Source organism: Oncorhynchus mykiss, chromosome 4 (genome assembly GCF_057628025.1).
Source record: "Oncorhynchus mykiss isolate SJ-2025 chromosome 4, ASM5762802v1, whole genome shotgun sequence".
Taxonomy (NCBI): Eukaryota; Metazoa; Chordata; class Actinopteri; order Salmoniformes; family Salmonidae; genus Oncorhynchus; species Oncorhynchus mykiss.
The window spans coordinates 56,820,300-56,846,506 of NC_143025.1; the positions used below are offsets into that span (position 1 = coordinate 56,820,300).

At 43.0% G+C, this 26,207-nt stretch overlaps 1 long non-coding RNA gene across 1 annotated transcript; it reads left to right on the forward strand.

The window, feature by feature from the left end:
* The first annotated feature begins 18,960 nt into the window (after nt 1–18,960).
* Nucleotides 18,961–25,642, forward strand: LOC149984083 (uncharacterized). The gene is made up of 2 exons (XR_016495547.1): nt 18,961–19,312; nt 24,971–25,642. It is a non-coding gene; the product is annotated as an uncharacterized LOC149984083 (long non-coding RNA).
* The last annotated feature ends 565 nt before the right edge of the window (nt 25,643–26,207 follow it).

Here is a 26,207-nt window from a genome sequence, read left to right on the forward strand (position 1 = left end):
TTACACATGTTCTGAGAGGGTGAGTGAGTGAGTGACTAAAATATTAGAGACATCTGTATTGTCCCCGAATACCACTTTGCATGAAAACATACAAACAGACATAGGACCATATATAAAGAGCAAACAAACGCTAGTGGAATCAATGTGCTTGATAATGACTGTTTTGTAGCACAAGGGCAGTACTATGTACTGTACTAGACACATCCTATTCAACTTTGCATTACCATAGAATAAAGCTTACACATTTTGGCATTTTACTATGTGTCTGCAGAAGTAAGTGAAAGTGCTAGCCTGGTCCCAGATCTATTTGTGCTGTCATGTCAATTCCATGTAATGCCAAATATGACAAGTCATTGTCCTGACATGATAGTTCAAACAGATCTGGGACCAGGCAATGAAAGTGTCACTTGTGTTCTAGACTGTTGATGCTGTGTTAGGCCGCTAGATGTCCCCATTGCGTTGTGCTCACTCAGGTGCAGTGTCCAGCACCAGCCCTAGCCTGTCTGAGCCCCCAGGGTGTTCCAGAGTGACTCATGCTTCAGCCCCGCGGTCGCCTGGTATGGCCAGCCGGCTGCTCACACAGACAATAGGATCCTGAGCCAGAGGCTTGGCAGGAAACACACACACTCAGGCATTTAGAGATCTGACTGCCTAAATACTGCTGTTTCAGCAGCCCTGTGTATGTGTGACATAGATACACACAATCGCACACAGACAGGGACACACACACACACACGCGCGCGCGTGACTAGTGTAACTCACTGCCAGAGTCGTTGCCCTCGCCTACCTGGCTTGTGCTGCTCAGTAGGACCACATAACAGCAGCAGCCTCACCCTTTTCCAAACCATCCATCCAATTAGTTCAGCCCCACCAAACCCACCACGCCAAGGCTATTTGAAATGCACTCCACAAACTGCCTATCTGCATGTAATGAGCACACACACTCACAGAGAGACAAACACACACACAGTACAGAAACAAACAAAGGCGGATTCCTCCTCTTACCCAATCTAATTTCTATCTCATAAAAACAATTAGATTTGACACCCTGCATGATTATTTCCACTGATGAAGCACAAATAATATTGAAGGCATGTGATGCTATCTAGTGTATATAAAGCAAAGCCAGGACAGAACATGTCATGACTCTCTCTGTATGACTGTTTCACATCCATCCACTCAGCTGACGTACTACAGGCAAAACACGTCGGCCAGTATTCACAAAGAACTTTAGAGTAGCAGTGCTGAGTCCCTTACTCTGAGACACTACTAATACAGGCCCTGGAGGAAGCAGTCTCATGGTGGTAACTGCCCCACACTGGCCAAACTGGGGGGTTTCACATATGTTTTCACACTATGATAATGTGTTGGCACAGATCTTGAATTTCCACATTCTCTTTTCCAGCATGGTTCCAGCAACTATGTTGGATGCGTTACCAGGAGAGTGCTGTGTGAAAAGGGGTGTCATGACTTCCCCTCCTGGGTGAGGAACAAAGAGAGCCCCCCTCACTGTAATAGCTAATGTAAATTGGACACCACAGTTAGATTAACAATAATTTAAGATTTCTACCAATATCAGATGTGTATGTCCTGGAAAATGTTCTCATGCTAATCACATTAGCCGATGTTAGCTTAACCGTTCCGTGGATGGGACACCGATCCCAAAGAATTAAACAATTATACCAAACAGTTGCTAATGATCATCAATTCAATATGAAACAATCATTAAATGAAACAGAAACAGCTGTGTAGGAGGAATAATACTGGGTTAGGAACAGCCAAACTCAGTTAACAAGGTGAGGTTGTAGAAAACAGTTGACTGTCAAAAGTCATACCCCTGGCAAGACTGAGCACAGCAACAAGACACAAGGTAGTTATACTGCATCAGCAAGGTCTCTCCCAGGCAGACATTTCAAGGCAGACAGGGGTTTCCAGATGTGCCGTTCAAGCTCTTTTGAAGAATCACAAAGAAACAGTGTTGAGGACCATAGACGCAGTGGTCGGCCAAGGAAACTTACTGCAGACACATCATGCAATACTTCCCTTTGCAATCGGAAGATGTCCAGCAGTGCCATCAGCTCAGAAGTGGCAGACAACAGAGGGACTCTGGTACACCCATCTACTGTCCAGAGAAGTCTGGTCAGAAGTGGCCTTCATGGAAGACTTGCGGCCAAAAAGCCATACCTTCAACATGGAAACAAGGCCAAGCGAAACTCAACTATGCACAAAAACACAGGAACTGGGTTGCAGAAAAATGGCAGCAGCTGCTCTGGACTGATGAGTCAAAATTTGAAGTATTTGGCTGTAGCAGAAGGCAGTTTGTTCACCCAAGGGCTGGAGATTGGTTCACGGCAGTGAAGCATGGTAGAGGTTCCTTGCAAGTTTGGGGCTGCATTTCTGCAAATGGAGTTGGGGATCTGATCAATGCTGGTCTCCTCAATGCTGAGAAGTAGAGGCAGATAATTATCCATCATGCAATACCATCAGGGAGGCATCTGAGTCGGACTCACACTCTTGTGATGAGGTAGTCCTGCCTGCGACTTGGTCTAATGCTGAAGACATTGGTTTCCTGAGCAGAAACTGGAGATCAGACCCCACCGGTGAAACGTTCACACTACCAGTATGCATCGTTCACACTACTATCAACTTTCTTTTGCATGCTTACTGTGATGGCCTTCTGGTGCAGGATGAACCCTGAGTGCATGGGTCCCTCCAGCAGGCCCATGGAGTCAGTATTGAGCAGGAAGGGGGTGACCAGGGTCACATACTTGGCCTCTGTCCAGGGCTTCAGCAGGCTCAGGGCCCACTGCTCTGTCCCACCACATTGTCCAGGATCACGTCAAACCTTAAGGGGGAACACAGGGAGACAGATAACTGGTGAAATAAAAAAGTCTAATACCCTTTTCACACTATTGTATCAACCCGACATGCACTAGGCTGGCTCGAGTATTTATTTTCACTTTGTCCTTTCCAGTACGGTGCCAGCAAAGATGGAGGATGCATAACCAGGTCAGCGCAGTAGAGAACGACTTGATTAATTTGTGTAAAAGGGGTATGACAGGAGGAAGAAAGAGAGACAGAGACAGGAAGAAAGGAGATAATCCGATCCACAACAACACAACAATCAAGATGTTCTTTACTGCTATACCTTCATGCTATCCAACAGACAAATAAACACCTTAACCTGAAGATAAACTGAGACATCTAGCCAAGCCTAAGTGATTGAAGTGTGTTTCTTAGTAATCACTGTATGTCTCTACACAGGGCCACTGAGGCAAGGTTAACAGGGTTTATCCTGATCAGCCTCCCATAGGAAGGCATTTAGCCTCCCACTGTAGTCCTTGAGCCTTGTCACCATGGAAACCAGGAAGTGAATCAGTGGGCAGGTGTGCCAAAGTGCTCTTGCCCTGCTGGGTGGGTAGGTGTGTGGGAAAAGTTGTTTATGATGTTGACCGTGGGGTTGGGGGGGGGGGGGGGGCGGCGACAACATGTTCTCTCACATGTACTCTTTGAGGCACTCATTCTGAGTGTTGTGGCGCTGTGTCTCAGTTGACACATCATGTGGTTGTTTACATGATCCGAGGACCTGGGTCATGTTCATTAGGCACCATACTGAAGGAATTGAAAAAATCAGGGAGGGACTACCTGTACTTGTCCAATAAGAAACACAAGTTGTTGTTTGTTGCAAAATGGTTTTAAAGATTTTCTGTTACATGACCTAATTATGAACATGACCCAGCTTTGGACTCCCCCCTCCACACACACACACACACACACACACACACACACACACACACACACACACACACACACACACACACACACACACACACACACACGTCTCCTGGTGTGTAGTCTGCCACTTCATCTGTCCCCAGACCCCTCACAAGCCACTCTGCATTGTGGGAGCAGGTCACTGTTCACATGGGCTCCCCGAGCCTTCAACAGCTACGGAGGAAACAGACCACTCTCTGTGTGTGTTTGTATTTGTACGTGTGCATATACTCTTTATGATTGCTCAAGGTCACCACTTGTGCTGGTTTAAGAACCATGTTGAGTGTCGGTGCTATGTGCTACTGGTCAGTGTCCTTACCTGGATGGAGAACTTTCCAACACCACCTGAGGCTCCAGAGATAAGGGAAGAGGGAAGAGAGAGAGAGAGATCCGACAAGGTCAGCATTCATAGAGAGAAGAGGATCCATTCTTTTTCAGTGTAGCACATGTAGCAGACATAGTATTATCACTGGCTGGCTTGCCGAGCACCAGAGTGAGCATCGTGCAGCAGTGACGTCATCCCGCATGAATTAAAGCATTAAGAATTAAAGCAGTGTCACTCTCAATCAAACAAGACCATGTTTTGGTATAGTGATTGGTTAGAACGCTGCTTCGGAAGTGCAAAGTGTTGTTGTTGGGCAGATGGTCTTGGGTTTGATGCCAAATTGGAACATGGTGGGGACCTACTGTTACATACAGCGATGGCTGGGAGAGGGCGTATTTGATCATGTAAGGACCTGTGTGTTACTTGCCGTTTGTTAGCACAATTGTCTCGGCACAGGTAGCCTGCATTGACCAGGGCAGTCAATGCCATGGTGGCCACGTAGGAGATGGATGCAGCCTCCCTGTGACTCACTGCCTTGATTTGGGGGAGACCTAGGGTGGGAGGGAACACACACACATGTTGATTTATAGAAGGACGTAGGCATACACTCTCACACGCATGCACGCAAAAACACACATCTGTACATTTCCCTCCCTTCTCCCCTTTGTTCTGTTTTAGGCAATGATGGGAAAGTGGAACTACTGGAGTTGCTGCGAGGACAGGACAACAGGAAAGGACAGCTTACTGAGAAGTGCCAAACAAATGATGCACCCCACAAGTCACAGGCACAGTGGGCACACAAAGGCCAGTTTGTCTGGTTAGTCTAATTGCTGCTTTTGCTGGCTCACGGAACCAGTTGTACTGTGAGTTTTAATTAATTATGCACACTTCGTTGCAATATGATTAAATGATTACATAATAGACTTGTGCCTTGTCCAAGTTGTATTTTTTACAAAATGTTCTCAGTGATCAGGGCCAGATTGAAACCCCTGAGCACAGGCCCAAGAGGCAGCAAAATTATATTTATACAGTATATTCAGTTGAAGTCTGAAGTTTACATACACCTTAGCAAAATACATTTAAACTCAGTTTTTCACAATTCCTGACATTTAATCCCAGTAAAAATTCCTTGTAAGGGGTTGTAGGCCTCCTTGCTCACATATGGCCACTCCAATAACTTGACTTTGTTGTCCTTAAGCCATTTTGACACAACTTTGGAAGTCATTGTCCATTTGGAAGACCCATTTTTGTGAAGTACACCAGTCCCTCCTGCAGCAAAGCACCCGCACAACATGATGCTGCCACCCCCGTGCTTCACAGTTGGGATGGTGTTCTTCGGCTCACAAGCCTCCCCCTTTTTTCTCCAAACATAACGATGGTCATTTTGGCCGAACTGTTCTATTTTTGTTTCATCAGACCAGAGGACATTTCTTCAAAAAGTATGACCTTTGTCCCAACGTGCAGTTGCAAACCGTAGTCTGGTGTTTTTATGGCGTTTTTGGAGTGGTGGCTTCTTCCTTGCTGAGTGGCCTTTAAGGTTATGTCAATATAGGACTCATTTTACTGTAGATATAGATACTTATGTACCTGTTTCCTCCAACATCTTCACAAGGTCCTTTGCTGTTGTTCTGGGATTGATTTGCACTTTTCGCACCAAAGTACGTTCATCTCTAGGAGACAGAATGCGTCTCATTCCTGAGCGGTATGACGGCTGCATGGTCCCATGGTGTTTATACTTGCGTACTATTGTTTGTACAGATGAACGTGGTACCTTCAGGTGTTTGGAAATTTCTCCCAAGGATGAACCAAACTTGTGGATGTCTACAATTTTTTGGTCTACAATCAGGTCTTAGCTGATTTCTTTTGATCTTCCCATGATGTCAAGCAAAGAGGCACTGAGTTTGAAGGTAGGACCTTGAAATATATCCACAGGTGCATTTCCAATTGACTCAAATTATTTCAATTAGCCTATCAGAAGGTTCTAAAGCCATAGCAAATTGCTAATGTACATGTAAAATGTGGATTTTATGATGTAATGTCAACTTCATACATTTCTATCCCGGGACCATTCAATGTCCAACTCACCCACAGCAATTCTCCATAAATCTGCTGTGGATCACCTAGAATCCCATACCTTTATCACTGAGTGTATTAGACAATGTAGACACACTAATCCACCAGGAGGTGGCATAATACCCATTTTATGCTGGAATTTAATTTAATCACACCGTTACACTAACACCTAATGCAGTCCCCACCTGTGACTGAAAACAGGGGGAAAAAGAAAAAAAAGAAAAGCCCTCTTAAAAACTTTGCTGGCTATAGGACATAAAATGCTGTGTAAAATAGTGTAAAGACCCTGGGTTTATAAGCGCGGAAATCGACTCTGACGCCACTCACCGAGTTTAATTTAGTCGGCTAGCTAATATCCCATGAAGCTCAAATACAATTGTGTTTGTCACATGCTTTGTAAACAACAGGTGTTACAGCGAATTGCTTACGGTTCCTTTTCCAACAATGCAGTTAAAGATCAAAATAACTTAAAAATAGAAATAGTGACACAAGGAACAAGTACACAGTGAATAACGAATATCAATAACGAGTAAAAAATAACATGGTTATATACAGGGAGCACCAGTACAGAGTCAATGTGTAGGCGTACAAGGCATTTTTTAAAATTTATCCGTTATTTTACCAGGTAAGTTGACTGAGAACACGTTCTCATTTGCAGCAACGACCTGGGGAATAGTTACAGGGGAGAGGAGGGGGATTAATGAGCCAATTGTAAAATGGTGATTATTAGGTGACCGTGATGGTTTGAGGGACAGATTGGGAATTTAGCCAGGACACCGGGGTTAACACCCCTACTCGTACGCTAAGTGCCATGGGATCTTTAATGACCTCAGAGAGTCAGGACACCCGTTTAACGTCCCATCCGAAAGACGGCACCCTACAATTGAATTAGCTACAGTATGTACATATTGAGTTAAATCGTTGTGCAACATCATGGATGAGCTATGAGCATCGTCTTTCATCTGAAAAAAGTGAATTCCCGCTCTTATGGGCGTTTATTGGTAAAAAAATATATGTTTGGAGTAAAATAGAGTTTGGCAATAGAATAATTTTTCTGATGGTGCACTCTGATGTCAGAGAGCATTAGTAATGACATATTTTTTGTAGGAACTAACTATGGGTCATGGACTATGGGGAAATGAATGGAGTTTTTGTAGGGTTTTTGGATGAAGGCCAAAAATAAGGTCTGTTGCAAACACAGGCTTACAAGATCTTATACATTTTGTTCTATGAGATATATATAATTTATTTATTATCCTATCATGGGGAACTACATTTTAAAAATAAATTATACATCTAATTTATTTATTTTTGGTCCTATATTGACCACAACCCTATACCCTAGACACCCACCTGAATGACCCAGATACTGAGGAGAAGTCCCTATCTGTTTTATGGGCCTGCTGTAAGCGGCCTGTATGCAGCCAAAATGCGGTCAGAGACCTAGAGCAGCACCGCCCCCTCAAGATTCTGAGCCTGCTTGGCGGGGTTGGTCCTAAAAAGCCAAAGCCCCCTGAAGGGAGAGCATGATATACAAGGAAATTCTCAAAGCTACTAATGAGAACCTTGATGACCTTGTACCTAGCCGGGTATATCTGACCTCCATCATCTAGGATGTCACATTGGTTAATCAAATCTCCCCATTTCTGACCATTTTTTTGTGCAGTATTGCAGGCCTTATCATACATCTGCAACTGTATAGAAATGATCTCACTTCAAAACATTTTTATAGAATGTAAGCAAAAATAGATAAGCTCTTGCTGCCATGGAAAGGAAAATACCTGTATATTTGTGGAAAAATCACCCTGATTAACACTTTAGTCATCATAGTTTATCTATTTGCTTATGTCTACACCTAGTGACCTGCTTTTTAAATTATATGAACCAAAAATAATCAAATTTGAATTGGATTGAATTGGGCAGAAAATATTAAATATTAAAGCATTAGACCTCTCACTAAAAGTGTCTGGTCCTAGTATTTTGTGTTTTTCTTTATTATTTTGGTCAGGCCAGGGTGTGACATGGGTTATTTATGTGGTGTGTTTTGTCTTGGGGTTTTTTGTAGGTTATGGGATTGTGGTATAGTAGAGTTGTCTAGGTAAGTCTATGGTTGCCTAGGGTGGTTCTCAATCAGAGGTAGGTGTTTATCGTTGTCTCTGATTGGGAACCATATTTGGGCAGCCATATTCTTTGAGAGTTTCGTGGGTGATTGTTCCTGTCTCTGTGTTTGTTTGCACCAGATAGGGCTGTTTCGGTTTTTCACGTTACGTTTATAGTTTTTGTATTGTACGTTATTATCTTTATTAAAGATGTATAAAGATAACCACGCTGCATTTTGGTCCTCCTCTCCTTCGACGGAAGAAAACCGTAACAAAAGGCATCAGTCATACAAAAGTTATACTTAAATCCGAGATGGTTCTCTAGTAAATTAGTGAGAATGTCTCTCCCCATGTTCAAGAATGGCCCTTTTCCCTTTATTCAGATTACAACTGCTCACCGTTGGTTATTTGAAAATTAAATCTCCAAAATATCGTTATTTTTTTAAACAAGCCTTAGAAAGTTGGTTGCAATTTCAGTTTAATCCACCTGAAAAGACAGAACAAATATTACAACAAATGTTGTGGTTAAACTCAAATATACTATTTTATTAAAAAGAAATGATCAAATGTTTAAAACATGTATAATTTTTTTAAATGATATCATAAACAGGACTGGTGGAGTTATGTCACACATGCATCTAACACAGACATGTGGAAATGTCTGCTCTACTGAAAATTACAACCAACTAATTGCAGCATTACCACAAAAATGTAAGAGGCAAGTAGAAAGGGGGAAAAGTAAGGAACTTGTCTGTCGGCTCCCTTTAAAGACCATAAATGGTTAAAGAAAATTGTGATAAAGAAAAACATATTCCAATTTCATTTAAGGACCAAAAAATTGACATCTGTGCCATATAAATTGCAAAATAGCTGGGAAGAAATTTTCGATGTACGGATTCCATGGTACATGAAGTGACACGCAAAACGTCGGATTCAAAACTTTAAATGTTTCTATTTATATAATGCAAAATTCTTGCAACCAATAGAATGTTATATATGGGATACAATCTTCCCAGCTCTGCAGATTTTGCTGCGAGGAGGCAGAGTCATTAGATAATTCATTTTGGTACTGTCCATATGTAGCTCATTTTTGGTCACAGGTCCAAGAATGGCTGAATAATTACAACATTTACCTAGAATAATAATATAATTATTATTTTAGCAAAAGTGTTTCTTTCATTTATAATCTGTGGAAGCTACGAAAATAGAAATGTTCAGTACTTTTGTAAAGAATCACAGCACAGTTGAAAAAGATATGGCAAATAGAAATCCAAAATGGATGGTGTTAAGAGATAGCTGGGAGTGGTTGAATGTAGGTGAAGGGCGGGACTAATAACAAGAGAACCAATGTAAAACATATGGGGTCTGTAAAATGTACATAGGTTAAGAAATGATGTGAAATAGCACAGTTACAAATAGAAATCCAACTGGATGGACATCAGAAATAGAGGACGTACTGAAAACAAACAAAATATAACTATTGTAAAATAGATTGTGTCTGTAAAATGTGTACAATATGTATAAACTGAAGGTAGAAGCCTAAGTATTATTGTTAATTAGATAACTCCAATTGGTAGAGGGGCGGTATGGTTTGCAGGAAATAATAAAGGTATGTTCTAAAAAATAATGTATATACTGTGCATTGCGAAAGTATTCGGCCCCCTTGAACTTTGCGACCTTTTGCCACATTTCAGGCTTCAAATATAAAGATATAAAACTGTATTTTTTTGTGAAGAATCAACAACAAGTGGGACACAATCATGAAGTGGAACAACATTTATTGGATATTTCTAACTTTTTTAACAAATCAAAAACTGAAAAATTGGGCGTGCAAAATTATTCAGCCCCTTTACTTTCAGTGCAGCAAACTCTCTCCAGAAGTTCAGTGAGGATCTCTGAATGATCCAATGTTGACCTAAATGACTAATGATGATAAATACAATCCACCTGTGTGTAATCAAGTCTCCGTATAAATGCACCTGCACTGTGATAGTCTCAGAGGTCCGTTAAAAGCGCAGAGAGCATCATGAAGAACAAGGAACACACCAGGCAGGTCCGAGATACTGTTGTGAATAAGTTTAAAGCCGGATTTAGATACAAAAAGATTTCCCAAGCTTTAAACATCCCAAGGAGCACTGTGCAAGCGATAATATTGAAATGGAAGGAGTATCAGACCACTGCAAATCTACCAAGACCTGGCCGTCCCTCTAAACTTTCAGCTCATACAAGGAGAAGACTGATCAGAGATGCAGCCAAGAGGCCCATGATCACTCTGGATGAACTGCAGAGATCTACAGCTGAGGTGGGAGACTCTGTCCATAGGACAACAATCAGTCGTATATTGCACAAATCTGGCCTTTATGGAAGAGTGGCAAGAAGAAAGCCATTTCTTAAAGATGTCCATAAAAAGTGTCGTTTAAAGTTTGCCACAAGCCACCTGGGAGACACACCAAACATGTGGAAGAAGGTGCTCTGGTCAGATTAAACCAAAATTGAACTTTTTGGCAACAATGCAAGACGTTATGTTTGGCGTAAAAGCAACACAGCTCATCACCCTGAACACACCATCCACACTGTCAAACATGGTGGTGGCAGCATCATGGTTTGGGCCTGCTTTTCTTCAGCAGGGACAGGGAAGATGGTTCAAATTGATGGAAGATGGATGGAGCCAAATACAGGACCATTCTGGAAGAAAACCTGATGGAGTCTGCAAAAGACCTGAGACTGGGACGGAGATTTGTCTTCCAACAAGACAATGATCCAAAACATAAAGCAAAATCTACAATGGAATGGTTCAAAAATAAACATATCCAGGTGTTAGAAAGGCCAAGTCAAAGTCCAGACCTGAATCCAATCGAGAATCTGTGGAAAGAACTGAAAACTGCTGTTCACAAATGCTCTCCATCCAACCTCACTGAGCTCGAGCTGTTTTGCAAAGAGGAATGGGAAAAAATGTCAGTCTCTCGATGTGCAAAACTGATAGAGACATACCCCAAGCGACTTACAGCTGTAATCGCAGCAAAAGGTGGCGCTACAAAGTATTAACTTAAGGGGGCTGAATAATTTTGCACGCCCAATTTTTCAGTTTTTGATTTGTTATAAAAGTTTGAAATATCCAATAAATGTCGTTCCACTTCATGATTGTGTCCCACTTGTTGTTGATTCTTCACAAAAAAATACAGTTTTATATCTTTATGTTTGAAGCCTGAAATGTGGCAAAAGGTCGCAAAGTTCAAGGGGGCCGAATACTTTCGCAATGCACTGTATGTATGTATGTGTATATGTATGAATGCTTATGTTTACATTAATGGGTATTTATAAGGACGTACAGTTGAAGTCGGAAGTTTAAATACACTTAGGTTGGAGTCATGAAAACTAGTTTTTCAACCACTCCACAAATTTCTTGTTAACAAACTATAGTTTTGGCAAGTCGGTTAGGACATCTACTTTGTGCATGACACAAGTAATTTTTCCAACAATTGTTTACAGACAGATTATTTCACTGTATCACATTTCCAGTGGGTCAGATGTTTACATACATTAAGTTGACTGTGCTTTTAAACAGCTAGGAAAATTCCAGAAAATTATGTCATGGCTTTAGAAGCTGATAGGCTAATTGACATCATTTGAGTCATTTGGAGGTGTACCTGTGGATGTATTTCTAGGCCTACCTTCAAAATCAGTGCCTCTTTGCTTGACATAATGGTAAATCCAAAGAAATCAGCCAAGACCTCAGAAAAAAATTGTAGACCTCCACAAGTCTGGTTCATCCTTGGGAGCAATTTCCAAACGCCTGAAGGTACCACGTTCATCTGTACAAACAATAGTATGCACGTATAAACACCATGGGACCACGCAGCCTTCATACCTTTCAGGAAGGAGACGTGTTCTGTCTCCTAGAGATGAACGTACTTTGGTGCGAAAAGTGCATAGCAATCCCAGAACAACAGCAAAGGACCTTGTGAAGATGCTGGAGGAAACAGGTACAAAAGTAGTTATATCCACAGTAAAAACGAGTCCTATATTGACATAACCAGAAAAGCCGCTCAGTAAGGAAGAAGCCGCGGCTCCAAAACCACCTTAAAAAAGCCAGACTATGGTTTGCAACTGCACATCTGGATTGTACTTTTTGGAGAAATGTCCTCTGGTCTGATGAAACAAAATAGAACTGTTTGGCCATAACGACCATCGTTATGTTTGGAGGATAAAGGGGGAGAAATGCAAGCCGAAGAACACCATCCCAACCGTAAAGCACATAGGTGGCAGCATCATGTTGTGCGGGTGCTTTGCTGCAGGAGGGACTGGTGCCCTTCACAAAATAGATGGCTATATTGACGCACCATTTCAAGACATTAAAGCTTGGTCGCAAATGGGTCTTCCAAATGGACAATGACCCCAAGCATACTTTCAAAGTTTTGGCAAAATGGCTTAAGGACAACAAAGTCAAGGTATTAGAGTGGCCATCACAAAGCCCTGACCTCAATCGTATAGAACATTTGTGGGCAGAACTGAAAAAGTGTGTGTGAGCAAGGAGGCCTCTAAACCTGACTAAGTTACACCAGCTCTGTCAGGAGGAATGTGCCAAAATTCACCCAACTTGTTGTGGGAAGCTTGTGGAAGGCTACCCGAAACGTTTGACCTAAGTTAAAGAATTGAAAGGAAATGCTACCAAATACTAATTGAATGTATGTAAACTTCGGACCCACTGGGAAGGTGATGAAAGAAATAAAAGCTTAAATAAATAATTCTCTACTATTATTCTGACATTTCACATTCTTAAAATAAAGTGGTGATCCTAACTGACCTAAGACAGGAACTTTTACTAGGGTTAAATATCAGGAATTGTGAATAACTGAGTTGAAATGTATTTCGCTAAGGTACAGTGGGGCAAAAAGGTATTTAGTCAGCCACCAACTGTGCAAGTTCTACCACTTAAAAAGATGAGAGAGGCCTGTAATTTTCATCATAGGTACACTTCAACTATGACAGACAAAATGAGAAGAAAGATCCAGAAAATCACATCACAGGATTTTTAATGAATTTATTTGCAAATTATGGTGGAAAATAAGTATTTGGTCACCTACAAACAAGCAAGATTTCTGGCTCTCACAGACCTGTAACTTCTTCTTTAAGAGGCTCCTCTGTCCTCCACTCGTTACCTGTATTAATGGCACCTGTTTGAACTTGTTATCAGTATAAAATACACCTGTCCATAACCTCAAACAGTCACACTCCAAACTCCACTATGGCCAAGACCAAAGAGCTGTCAAAGGACACCAGAAACAAAATTGTAGACCTGCACCAGGCTGGGAAGACTGAATCTGCAATAGGTAAGCAGCTTGGTTTTAAGAAATCAACTGTGGGAGCAATTGTTATGAAATGGAAGACATACAAGACCACTGATAATCTCCCTCGATCTGGGGCTCCACGCAAGATCTCACCCCGTGGGGTCAAAATGATCACAAGAACGGTGAGCAAAAATCCCAGAACCACACGGGGGCCTGGTGAATGACCTGCAGAGAGCTGGGACCAAAGTAACAAAGCCTACCATCAATAACACACTACGCCGCCAGGGACTCAAATCCTGCAGTGCCAGACGTGTCCCCCTGCTTAAGCCAGTACATGTCCAGGCCTGTCTGAAGTTTGCTAGAGAGCATTTGGATGATCCAGAAGAAGATTGGGAGAATGTCATATGGTCAGATGAAACCAAAATATAACTTTTTGTTAAAAACTCAATTCGTCGTGTTTGGAGGACAAAGAATGCTGAGTTGCATCCAAAGAACACCATACCTATTGTGAAGCATGGGGGTGGAAACATCATGCTTTGGGGCTGTTTTTCTGCAAAGGCACCAGGACGACTGATCCGTGTAAAGGAAAGAATGAATGGGGCCATGTATCGTGAGATTTTGAGTGAAAACCTCCTTCCATCAGCAAGGGCATTGAAGATGAAACGTGGCTGGGTCTTTCAGCATGACAATGATGACAAACACACCGCCCGGGCAACGAAGGAGTGGCTTCGTAAGAAGCATTTCAAGGTCCTGGAGTGGCCTAGCCAGTCTCCAGATCTCAACCCCATAGAAAATCTTTGGAGGGAGTTGAAAGTTTGTGTTGCCCAGCAACAGCCCCAAAACATCACTGCTCTAGAGGAGATCTGCATGGAGAAATGGGCCAAAATTACCAGCAACAGTGTGTGAAAACCTTGTGAAGACTTACAGAAAACGTTTGACCTCTGTCATTGCCAACAAAGGGTATATAACAAAGTATTGAGATAAACTTTTGTTATTGACCAAATACTTATTTTCCACCATAATTTACAAATAAATTCATTAAAAATCCTACAATGTGATTTTATGGATTTTTTTTTCTAATTTTGTCTGTCATAGTTGAAGTGTACCTATGATGATGTACAGGCCTCTATCATCTTTTTAAGTGGGAGAACTTGCACAATTGGTGGCTGACTAAATACTTTTTTGCCCCACTGTATGTGTAAACTCCAGATTGTATATATTTAACCCAAAAATAAGTGGGGGATTGGAAATTAAGCAAACAATTACATGGAAGGAAACAACAATCTATCCTCATAATTAAAGCTGATCCTCCCCTTACATAAACATTTTTTTGTAAATGAAAATTTTACAAAAAATAAAAAATACTCAGATGAAACATAGTGCTATTTATCACAGACTTCTTTGTGTCAAAGTTTAAGGACTCTCGCCAGTGTCATGATGAAAGATATGGTCAAGAGCCTCACATACAGTATATTGTTTGGTCATTGTGCTGCCACAGAATGAATTGTGAGCAAAGCCTAAAAAAAAGATTTATATATAGCAGAGCTGTGAGAAAAGTTCTATATATTATCGAATACATTTTCGATTGTTAGTGAGAATGGCAACAGGTGTAGTTCCCATGGGGGAAAGATTCTATTGAGGAAAGGTTCCCGTGGGGGTTGCCATGGAAGCCAAGAAGGGGAGTAAGGTGTGTATGTGTGTGTGTGTGCTCAAACACACATGCATGTGGGGGTCTGGGAGAGGAAGTGTGCCTGAACTCAATTTTATACACTAATTGCAGTCTCACCCATTAATTTGTAATGACCGGTCATTTTGATCTGGAACACCACAGGTGTACAAAAGTTGAATAAAACACCCAAAATGTAATGAAAATGATCAAAATGTATTTTGTGTGTTCAGATGCCCTGTGTGGACAAAGTCATTGAACCTTATGACAATCAGATTAAATGAACTACAATTTTCTGAGAGAAAACGTGTAAATCAGTCCAATTCGACCAGAACACATCAGGAGGGTTAACATAACTTTTTGTACATTTTGAAGCATTTAGGTCACATTAATCACAAAAGTCACAAAAATCACATTAAGCACATGGGATAGCAGGTAGCCTAGTGGGTAGAGCATTGGGCCAGTAACCAAAAGGTTGGTGGACCAGTAACCGAAAGGTTGTTGGGCCAGTAACCGAAAGGTTGTTGGGCCAGTAACCGAAAGGTTGTTGGGCCAGTAACCGAAAGGTTGGTGGGCCAGTAACCGAATGGTTGGTGGGCCAGTAACCGAAAGGTTGGTAGGCCAGTAACCGAAAGGTTGGTAGGCCAGTAACCGAAAGGTTGGTAGGCCAGTAACCGAAAGGTTGGTAGGCCAGTAACCGAAAGGTTGGTAGTCCAGTAACCGAAAGGTTGGTAGGCCAGTAACCGAAAGGTTGGGAGGCCAGTAACCGAAAGGTTGGTAGGCCAGTAACCGAAAGGTTGGTGGATCGAATCCCCAAGCATAAGGTAAAGGTAAAAATCTGTCATTCTCCCCCTGAACAAGGCAGTTAACCCACTGTTTCTAGGCTGTTGTAAATAGGAATTTGTTCTTAACTGACTTGCCTAGTAAAATGAAGGTCATGTTTAACTGACTGATATTATCTCATAGAACAAAACGTTTAAGATCTCCTAATCCTGTGTTAACCTCAGATCTTATTTTCTGTGTTTGTCCCAAAACCCTATTCTTTCCCCATTAATTTACCACATAGGAATGGCTGAACGAACCAGGGGCAACTCATTTTCGTTTTTTAGGACTACAAGCTGGCGAGCTCTAAAGAGGATCACTAGAGGACAAGAGTTGGCAACATCAATTACCTAGCTAATCATCTCTAAAACCTGTGAATTGTTTGTGTGATCTTTAACTGGGTGATTGATAGCCTATGACTTCTGCTGGCAAGCTTTTGAAAATGTGTGGTGATGTTCCATCAAGACCCTTAAGTCCCCCACACTTGTATCAAGTCCCCTCACGTGTACGTGGCCTAACATCCCACTGCTGACAACAATGTAGCAAACAGTGACAGGGCAGCGGCAGTCAACAACAGACATGTAGTTAAAAGCCGAGTCATTAAGGCCAAGGATGATTAAATTCAAGTAATTACTCGGATGAACAATGCTAATTGTTGCACCAAATCATTGTGTCAGCCAGGAATAACCAGATTTGTAAGACTTTGGCTTGATTTGTTTGTAGGATTTGTTTCTGAGTCTGTCTTTCATCTAATTACATCTATAGTCATTCACCTGAGCTTTTCAAGCTTTATACAGTATTTGTTTAGTGAAAGAACAGGGGTTTATAAGGTTAGCAGTGTTGTTAAGGTTTGGGTTAAGGTTAGGGTTAGGTTTAAAATCACATTTTATGAACATAAATTGTGGAAATAGGCATGACTTTGTGGCAAGTAGTTACGACCAAGACAAATTGATGAAAAGGGGAGGTCTAACTGAATTTGTCCAATAAGAAACACTTGTTTCCGTTGCAAAACAATTTGCTACGGTGTTCACTAAGGAATACACCTCTTGTTCTGGTTCCCCAAGTTTTCCCCCCTGCCACACCTTAGATTCTAATGTAATTTATGTCAGGCTATATTTCTATGTATGATAGTGTGTACAGACATGACGACGCACATTTCCAGGACCGTAGGACTAAATATGAATAAAGGTGCCTGTTGTCACCTGAGGTCAGAGATTGGCTCACATTGATTTGGAATAGTTTGTGTCATGCACAGTAGGTTCTAAGAGCAAAGTTGTAATGAATCTGATGATGGTTTGGGTTTCTAGATGAGAATATGTTGGAACAATGATAATGTGATGATTTGAATGAGTCTAGCGAGTCTATCCTGGTTTATCTTTATTGAGTTCTCTGCCTTGATTATACTACAGGTATACTACATGTGCAGCCTACTTCTCCACTGCTTCCCTATTTGTAACAAAAAGCCACTAGTCACAAATATACAGTAGTCCCACTTGTATCATGTTAAAAAGCTCTCCAGCAGTAGTCTACACGGCCCTGGCATTGGTTCAACTTCAAACAGTAGCAGATGAGCCATAAAGTTTCACAGTAATACTCTGCATCAAATTAGTGCTAGTAGAGATTGGAGCGAAAGAGTGTCCCCAGAGCGCCTGAAGCAGAATAACCATGGTTCTGTTCCAAATGTCACCTTATTCCCTATATAGTGCACTACTTTTGACCAGATCCTTATGAGCCATGGTCGAAATCAGTGCACTAGATATGGTCTATGTCCCAAATGACACCAGAGCAACAGACAGCTGCTTTTATAATCACAGAGCTTTTGGGGATAGAAAAGAGGACACACATATTATATGCTTTGTTTCAGACCGCCTCATTACAGTAGAGGCTGCCTAATGAAGTGTGAGGGGTGATTCTCATGATAACAAGAGTGAGTCCCAATTATCTCTCCTTTCTCCCAGTTTGCACTTGTTCATTTCCCTTCACTGATTCAAAAAGAATTAACTGGTGTAAGAAAAATGCTAGACATTCCGAACAGCAAATGCCCCCACTAAGCCAATGCTTTTAGATTTGTGGGAAGGATTAAACAAGTGCACCACTTCTATGTGAAAAAGGATAAATGATTGGGATGCACGGAAGGAACTTGGCTACAGTTTCTGATTATTCTGAGGGGGGGAGCCATTTCTCCTTACTACACTATGTAAATCATGGACAGAATAAAAAGACTCTTAGATGACTGACATTTTTGGTGTACAACGAGCTCTGTGAACGTTGCAAGGTCCAATGCCTTTTAGAGCCAGAAAGAGAGATGTGTTGCATTTTCTGGCCTAAACAGACAAATAATCAAGTCTGGGAGACGGCATATTAAAGGGGACAGTTTAGCGAATCCAACAATCTCGCTTCAATATTCTTAGCCTGATTTTGTCAGGATTTGGCCAGGATTGTTCCGGTTTTGGCCACTAGATGCCCCCATTGTGCTTTTTTGACCCTTTTGTTTTCCCTTGTTTTTTATTATTTGCACCTGTGCCTCATTTCCCTTGAATGTATTTAAAACTTCTTAGAGAGAGGGGGCAGCATTTCTACTTTTTGATAAATAGCGTGCACAATTTCAACTTCCTGCTACTCATGCCAGGAATATATAATATGCATATGATTAGTAGGTGTGGATAGAAAACACTCTGAAGTTTCTAAAACGGGTTCAATCATGTCTGTGACTATAACAGAACTTATGTAGCAGGCAAAACCCCAAGAAAAAACTGTTCAGAATGTTTTTTTTTTTTTCCCCTCTGACAGTTCCCTCAATTGTCTTTGTCAAGGGAAATTAGATAGCGCCCATTTTACGACTTCCACAGGATGTCACCAGTCTTTGGAATTGGGTTGAAGTCAATCATTGGTGAAACGAAGAAGAGGCACATCCTGGAACGACGTTACACTTTTGATAGTTACGCAAGAGGGAAAAAGGAGCATGTTTTGTTTACTTTCTCTATCGAATACAGTTTGCCCCGTCTACAATTTGATCGATTATTAACATTTAAAAATACCTAAAGTTGTATTACAAAAGTAGTTTGAAATATTTTGGCAAAGTTTATAGGCAACTTTTGAAATGTTTTGGAGTGACGTTGTGTTTTGGAAAGCTGTTTTTCTCCGGATCAAACCTGCTTTATAAATGGACATTTTGGGTATACATGGACGGAATTAATCGAAAAAAAAGGACCAATTGTGATGTTTATGGGACATATTGAAGTGCCAACAAAGAAGCTCGTCAAAGGTAATGCGTGTTTTATATTTTATTTCAGCATTTTGTGTAGCGCCGGCTACGCTAATTCTTTTGTTTACTAATTATTTTGTTTACTAACTAATTCAGGTGGTTCAGGGGGGGGGCATGTTATCAGATAATAGCTTCTCATGCTTTCGCCGAAAAGCATTTTTAAAATCTGACATGTTGGCTGGATTCACAACGAGTGTAGCTTTAATTGAGTACCCTGCATGTGTGATTTAATGCATTTCCCGAGGCTATTGGCCACTTGAGACGCTAGCGTCTCACTATCCCTAAGAGGTTTTAAACCCCTAGTTTTCCTCAGTTCTTTGCTCTGTGTTTGAATGTTAGCATCCAACCCCAGCGATGCTGTGAACATTTGTTACTCCAGTTGGACTCTCTTGTGGTACTCTGTTTTTGTTCTCGTTTATTTATTTTTGATTATCTTTTGAGGCTTTTTCCCTGCTGTACCTACCACCTTGTGGATTTACCTTTTGACTTAGAGGATTACCTTTTTGTCTTGGAATTACTTTTGATGTTGTGGATTTATACTTTTGTCTGAAGAACCTTCCTTTTTACTTTATTAAAACACTGTCTCAAGTACTGCTGTCTGCCTCATCTTCTGGGTTCTGCCGACTATTAGTGGCTCAGTTTGCTAAGTGACTGTTTCTCACACCGGAGACCTGAGTTCGTAACTGGGTCCTGACAGAAATACAGAGCCAAAATGAACCCAGAGGCAGCCAGTTCCCAGGACCTTTTTGCCACACTGTCCCACCACGGGGGGACTGTCCAACGCCACAAAGCCGCTCTGGTTCAGCAAGAGGCCTTAATGGCTTGTCATTCTCAACTTCTGTCGGAGATGCTGACTTCCATAAAGCAGATATCTGATCGACTTCCCCCGGCAACCGCTCCCACCCCAGTACCTCAGATTCAAGTGCCCGTGGCAGTTAACCCCCTGGCTGAACCTCGTCTTCCGCCTCCCAAACGGTTCTCAGGTGATCCGAGTGCTTTTAAGGGTTTTTTCACCCAATGTTCTCTCTCCTTTGAGCTGCAACCCTCATCATTTCCCACCGACCGGTCCAAGATTGCATATATCATCACCCTGCTGTCGGAAAAAGCCCTGGCCTGGGCTACTGCTGTGTGGGATGCCCAAAGTCCCTGCTGTGCCAGCTACTCTGCCTTTGCTGAGGAATTCAAGCAAGTGTTTCAAGGTCCTACCAGTGGCCCTGACTCAGCCAAACAGCTCCTGACTCTCCACCAAGGTCGGCGCAGTGTGACAGACTATGCCATCCAGTTCAGCACGGTGGCAGCAACGAGTGGCTGTAACGACGAGGCGCTCACAGTGTGCTTTCTGAAGGGTCTTTCCGACACCATACAAGATGAACTGGCCACTCGGGAACCACCGGACAACCTCGAGTCCCTGATCAAGTTGGCCTCGCGCATAGACCAGCGTCTGAGAGAGAGAGAACTCAACCGTAGACCTCTCGCCCTAGCTCCTATCGGTCCCAGATCCGAGTCCCCACCTTTATCCTTGCTGGCTCTACCGGAACCCATGCAGGTTGGACGCATCTCCCAGGCTGAGAGAGACGGCCGGATGAGGGACGGATGCTGTCTATATTGCGGCAAACTGGGCCATTTCCGCTCCACGTGTCCCGGGCTCCAGGGAAACGCACTATCCCGTGCAGGCCTGGGGGGACTGTAACGGGAAACATAACCTCCTCCCATCCGTCCAACTCCCGGCTGCTCATTCCAGTCACCCTTTCCTGGGACAACCACGAGCTTCCCCTTCAAGCCTTGGTAGACTCTGGAGCCGCAGGTAACTTCATGGACGGTATCTGGGCGAAGGAGAATGGCGTCCCTTCTGAACCTCTAAGGGACCCCATGAGGGTTACTACGTTGGATGGAAGCCCTCTGGGATCTGGACTTGTCACTTGCGTCACTACCCCCTTGCGACTTTCAGTTTCCCAGCACCAGGAAGTGATTAACTTTCATCTGATCCCCTGTTCTGAGTTTCCTCTCCTCCTTGGCTACCCCTGGCTTCACAGCCATAACCCTCACATCGACTGGTCTGTGGGAACTGTCAAGCAGTGGGGACCTACGTGCCAAGCCACTTGTATCTACCCCAAAATCCCCAAGTTCTCCTCCCGAGTCTCTAGAATCCATCGACCTGTCCCGAGTTCCCGAGTGTTACCATGACCTCAAACCGGTATTTAGCAAACAGAGGGCCACCATGTTACCACCCCATAGACCTTACGATTGCCCCATCGACCTGTTTCCGGGCACCTGCCCCCCAGGGGTCGGATCTTTCCCTATCTCCTCCCGAACGAGCTGCTATGGATACCAACATCAAGGACGCTCTGGCAGCAGGCCTCATTCGTCCATCCACGTAGCCCGCTGGAGCAAGGTTTTTCTTTGTGGCCAAAAAAGACGGTGGATTACGTCCTTGCATCGACTACCGGGGACTCAATACCATAACCGTCTGTAACCGCTACTCGCTACCCCTTATGGCCACAGCATTTGAGCTGCTCCAGGAAGCAGTTGTCTTCACTAAGCTTGACCTGTGGAACGCATACCATCTTGTGCGGGTCAGACACGGTGATGAGTGGAAGACCGCTTTCAACACGCCTACTGGTCAGTATGAATACTTGGTGATGCCCTTCGGCCTGACCAACACCCTGGCTGTGTTCCAAGCGCTCATAAACGATGTGCTTAGGGATATGCTTAACATCTTCGTGTTCGTTTACTTGGATGACATCCTCATCTTTTCTAGCTCCCTTCAAGAACACACAAAGCATGTCAGACAAGTACTCAAACGCCTCTTAGACAGCCATTTGTACGTTAATCCGGAAAAATGTGAATTCCATTCCTCCCGAGTACAATTCCTAGGATTTGTAGTGGAACCCGGTCGAGTCCAAATGGACTCCAGGAAGGTAGGGGCGATAGCGGATTGGCCCACCCCCAAGTCCGGTAACTTCTTGAATCTAGGGGGCACTATTTTCATTTTTGGAAAAATAACGTTCCCTAAGTAAACAGGCTATTTTGTCAGGACAAGATGCTAGAATATGCATATAATTGACAGGATAGAAAACACTCTAAAGTTTCCAAAACTGTAAAAATTTTGTCTGTGAGTATAACAGAACTGATATTGCAGGCGAAAGCCTGAGAAAAATCCAATCAGGAAGTGACTCTTATTTAGAAACCTCTGCATTCCTATGTGTCCCTATTGAGCAGTGAATGAGATATCAACCAGATTCATTTTTCTATGGCTTCCCTAATGTGTCTAGTGTCACAATACATAGTATCAGGCTTTTATTTTGAAAATGAGCCTGAACGTCAACATTGCGTCAGTGGTCAGCTGAAGTCTCTCAGAGTGTTTTGTGCGTAAAGGACAAATGCGGCCATTGTTTCTCTCTTTCTACTAAGAAGCCATCTGTCTCGGTTGAGATATTATCGAATAGATATTTGAAAAACACCATGAGGAATGATTATAAACAACGTTTGCCATGTTTCTGTCGATATTATGGAGCTAATTTGGAATATTTTTCGGCATTGTCGTGACCGCAATTTCCGGTCGAATTCTCAGCCAAACGTGAAGAGCTAACGGAGTTATTTCGGCTACAAAAATAATATTTTTGGAAAAAAGGAACATTTGCTATCTAACTGGGAGTCTTGTGAGTGAAAACATCCGAAGCTCATCAAAGGTAAACAATTTAATTTGATTGCTTTTCTGATTTTTGTGACCAGGTTGCCTGCTGCTAGCTAGGCATAATGCTATGCTAGGCTATCGATAAACTTACACAAATGCTTGTCTTGCTTTGGCTGTAAAGCATATTTTCAAAATCTGAGATGACAGGGTGATTAACAAAAGGCTAAGCTGTGTTTCAATATATTTCACTTGTGATTTCATGAATATGAATATTTTCTAGTAATGTTTATGTCAGTTGCGTTATGCTAATTAGTGCCAGTTGATAATTACGCTCCCAGATCCGGGATGGGTAGTTACAAGAGGTAGGAAATTCAGCGTTTCCTGGGCTTCACAAACTTTTACCGCAAGTTCATCAAGAACTTCAGCTTGGTGGCAGCCCCTCTCTCCGCTTTAACCAAAGTTGGCAACGCAAGGTTTCTGTGGGGAAAAAAAGCTGAGACGGCCTTCCAAGGACTCAAGCAGCGCATCCTCTCTGCTCCCATCCTGACACTACCGATTGCGGAGGAACTTTTTGTGGTGGAGGTATACGCATCAGAGGTTGGTGTTGGAGCTGTCCTGTCTCAGAGGGGTGAAGACAAGAAGCTCCACCCTTGCGCCTTCTTCTCACACCGGCTTACCCCGGCCGAGAGGAATTACGATATGGGGGATCGTGAACTCCTAGCGGTTAAGATGGCATTGAAGGAATGGAGACACTGGCTCAAGGGGGCTTCTCAACCGTTTCAAGTGCTTACGGACCACAAAAATCTGGAGTATATCCAGCAGGCGAAGCGGTTGAACTCCAGACAAGCTCGATGGTCTCTTTTCTTCAATCAATTCCAGTTTATCCTCACCTATCGGCCCGGGTCGAAGAATCTCAAACCGGACGCCTTGTCCCGAGTCTACGCTCCTGCCATTCGAGAAGATACTGCAATGCCTGTCCTTCCTGCCGCTAAGATCGTGGCCCCGATCTGTCACCCGGGCGTAGGTCGCACCTTGGAGTTCAGCCAGCGAAAGTTCTGGTGGCCCACCATAAAAGAAGACGTTGCCACTTTCGTCAAGGCCTGTCCCGTGTGCTGCCAGGGCACATCTTCTCACCTCCGCCCTCAAGGACTCCTTCACCCTTTATCTATTCCTCACCTACCCTGGTCCCATATCTCGTTGGACTTTATTACTGGCCTTCCTCCGTCCCATGGTAATACTACTATCCTAGTCATCATCGACAGGTTTTCTAAGGCGGCCAGGTTCGTCCCCTTGACTAAGTTACCTTCTGCCAAGGAAACAACTGAGTTGGTAATTAACCATGTGTTCCGAGTCTTCGGCATTCCTCAAGATATGGTTTCCAACAGAGGTCCCCAGTTCGCCTCAAGGTTTTGGAAGGCCTTCTGCCAACTCATAGGGGCCACTGCCAGTCTATCTTCAGGGTACCACCCGGAGTCCAACGGCCAAACCGAGAGGATGAATCAAGAGCTTGGAACCGCCCTCAGATGTATGGCCTCCAACAACCCATCCACATGGTCGTCCTTCATTGTTTGGGCCGAGTACGTGCACAACACCTTGCGCTCCTCCTCCACTGGTATGTCCCCGCACAAGTCAGTTTGGCTATGCCCCTCCATTGTTCCCAGACCAGGAGGCAGAAGTCGGAGTGCCTTCAGTCTTGAAGTTCATCAGACGCTGTCGGCTTACGTGGAGGAAGACCCGTCTTAATCTTCTGCGTGCCTCACAACGGTACCAACGACAAGCCAACAGACGTCGCCGTCCCGGGCCTACCCTGCGCCCTGGCCAGAGAGTCTGGCTCTCCTCAAAAAACGTACCCCTACGGGTGGAGTCTCGCAAGCTGTCCCAGAAATACATCGGTCTCTTTAAGGTTGCCAGGAGAGTGAACCCCGTTACATATCGCCTGCACTTACCCAGATCCCTTAAGATTAATCCCACATTTCACATTTCCTTATTTAAACCTGTTGTTTTTTCTCCCCTTGTCCCGGCAGGCAGACCTCCCCCTCCGCCCATGTTATCGGAGGCCAGCCGGCTTATACCGTCCATCGGTTACTGGATTCCGGTTCCGATTCCGGGTGCAGCGGTCCTGGCAGTATCTGGTGGACTCGGAAGGCTACGGTCCCGAGGAGCGCTCCTGGGTTCCTGCAAAAGACATACTGGACTCTGACCTCATTCGACAGTTCAGGGCCCTCCACCCCGATAAAGCTGGTAGGAACATCAGGAGCCGTTCCTAGGGGGGGGGATTCTGTCAGGATTTGGCCAGGATTTTTCCGGTTTTGACCACTAGATGCCCCCATTGTGCTTTTTTGACCTTTTGTTTTCCCTTGTTTCCAGTTATTATTTGCACCTGTGCCTCGTTTCCCTTGAATGTATTTAAATCCTTATATTTCCTCAGTTCTTTGCTCTGTGTTTGAATGTTAGCATCCAGCCCCAGCGATGCTGTGAACATTTGTTACTCCAGTTGGACTCTCTTGTGGTACTCTGTTTTTGTTCTCGTTTATTTATTTTTTAAAATCTTTTTCCCTGCTGTACCTACCACCTTGTGGATTTACCTTTTGACTTGGAGATTACCTTTTTCTCTTGGAATTACTTTTGACGTTGTGGATTTATATTTTTGCCTGAACAACCTTCCTTTTTACATTATTAAAACACCGTCTCAAGTACTGCTGTGTCTGCCTCATCTTCTGGGTTCTGTCGACTATTAGTGGTTCAGTTTGCTAAGTGACTGTTTCTCACACCGGAGACCCGAGTTCGTAATCGGGTCCTGACAGATTTAGAGTTCTCAACATGAAAAAATACAAACTCATTTTGTAAAATATGAAATAACTTTGTAGAATTGAAACAAACACTTTCTGTTGGTCACAGAGAGACATAGTCACTTTGTGCGTAAAGCTGAAGTTGTAATGAGGCTGCTAACATTTGAATGGTGTCTCTGCATCACTCAGAGTGACTTGGGAGAAAATGCTTTGTCGTCAGTTATATGAAATGGGGACAAAATTGTACTGTTACTAATTATAATCATATTTATTTTACAGTTGTAAGAAAGGTGAAATCTTAATGTAATTTGATTGTTACTATATTTAGAAAGCATTTCAGTCCTTTCAAGCCCTATTCCCCCACTTTTGTTGAAAAAAAGTTAACACTTGTAATTACACTGCAACGAGTGTTGTAGTTAACTGTAATAACAACATGTAACTGGTACTAATTGTGGTCTGTAATTACAAAGGT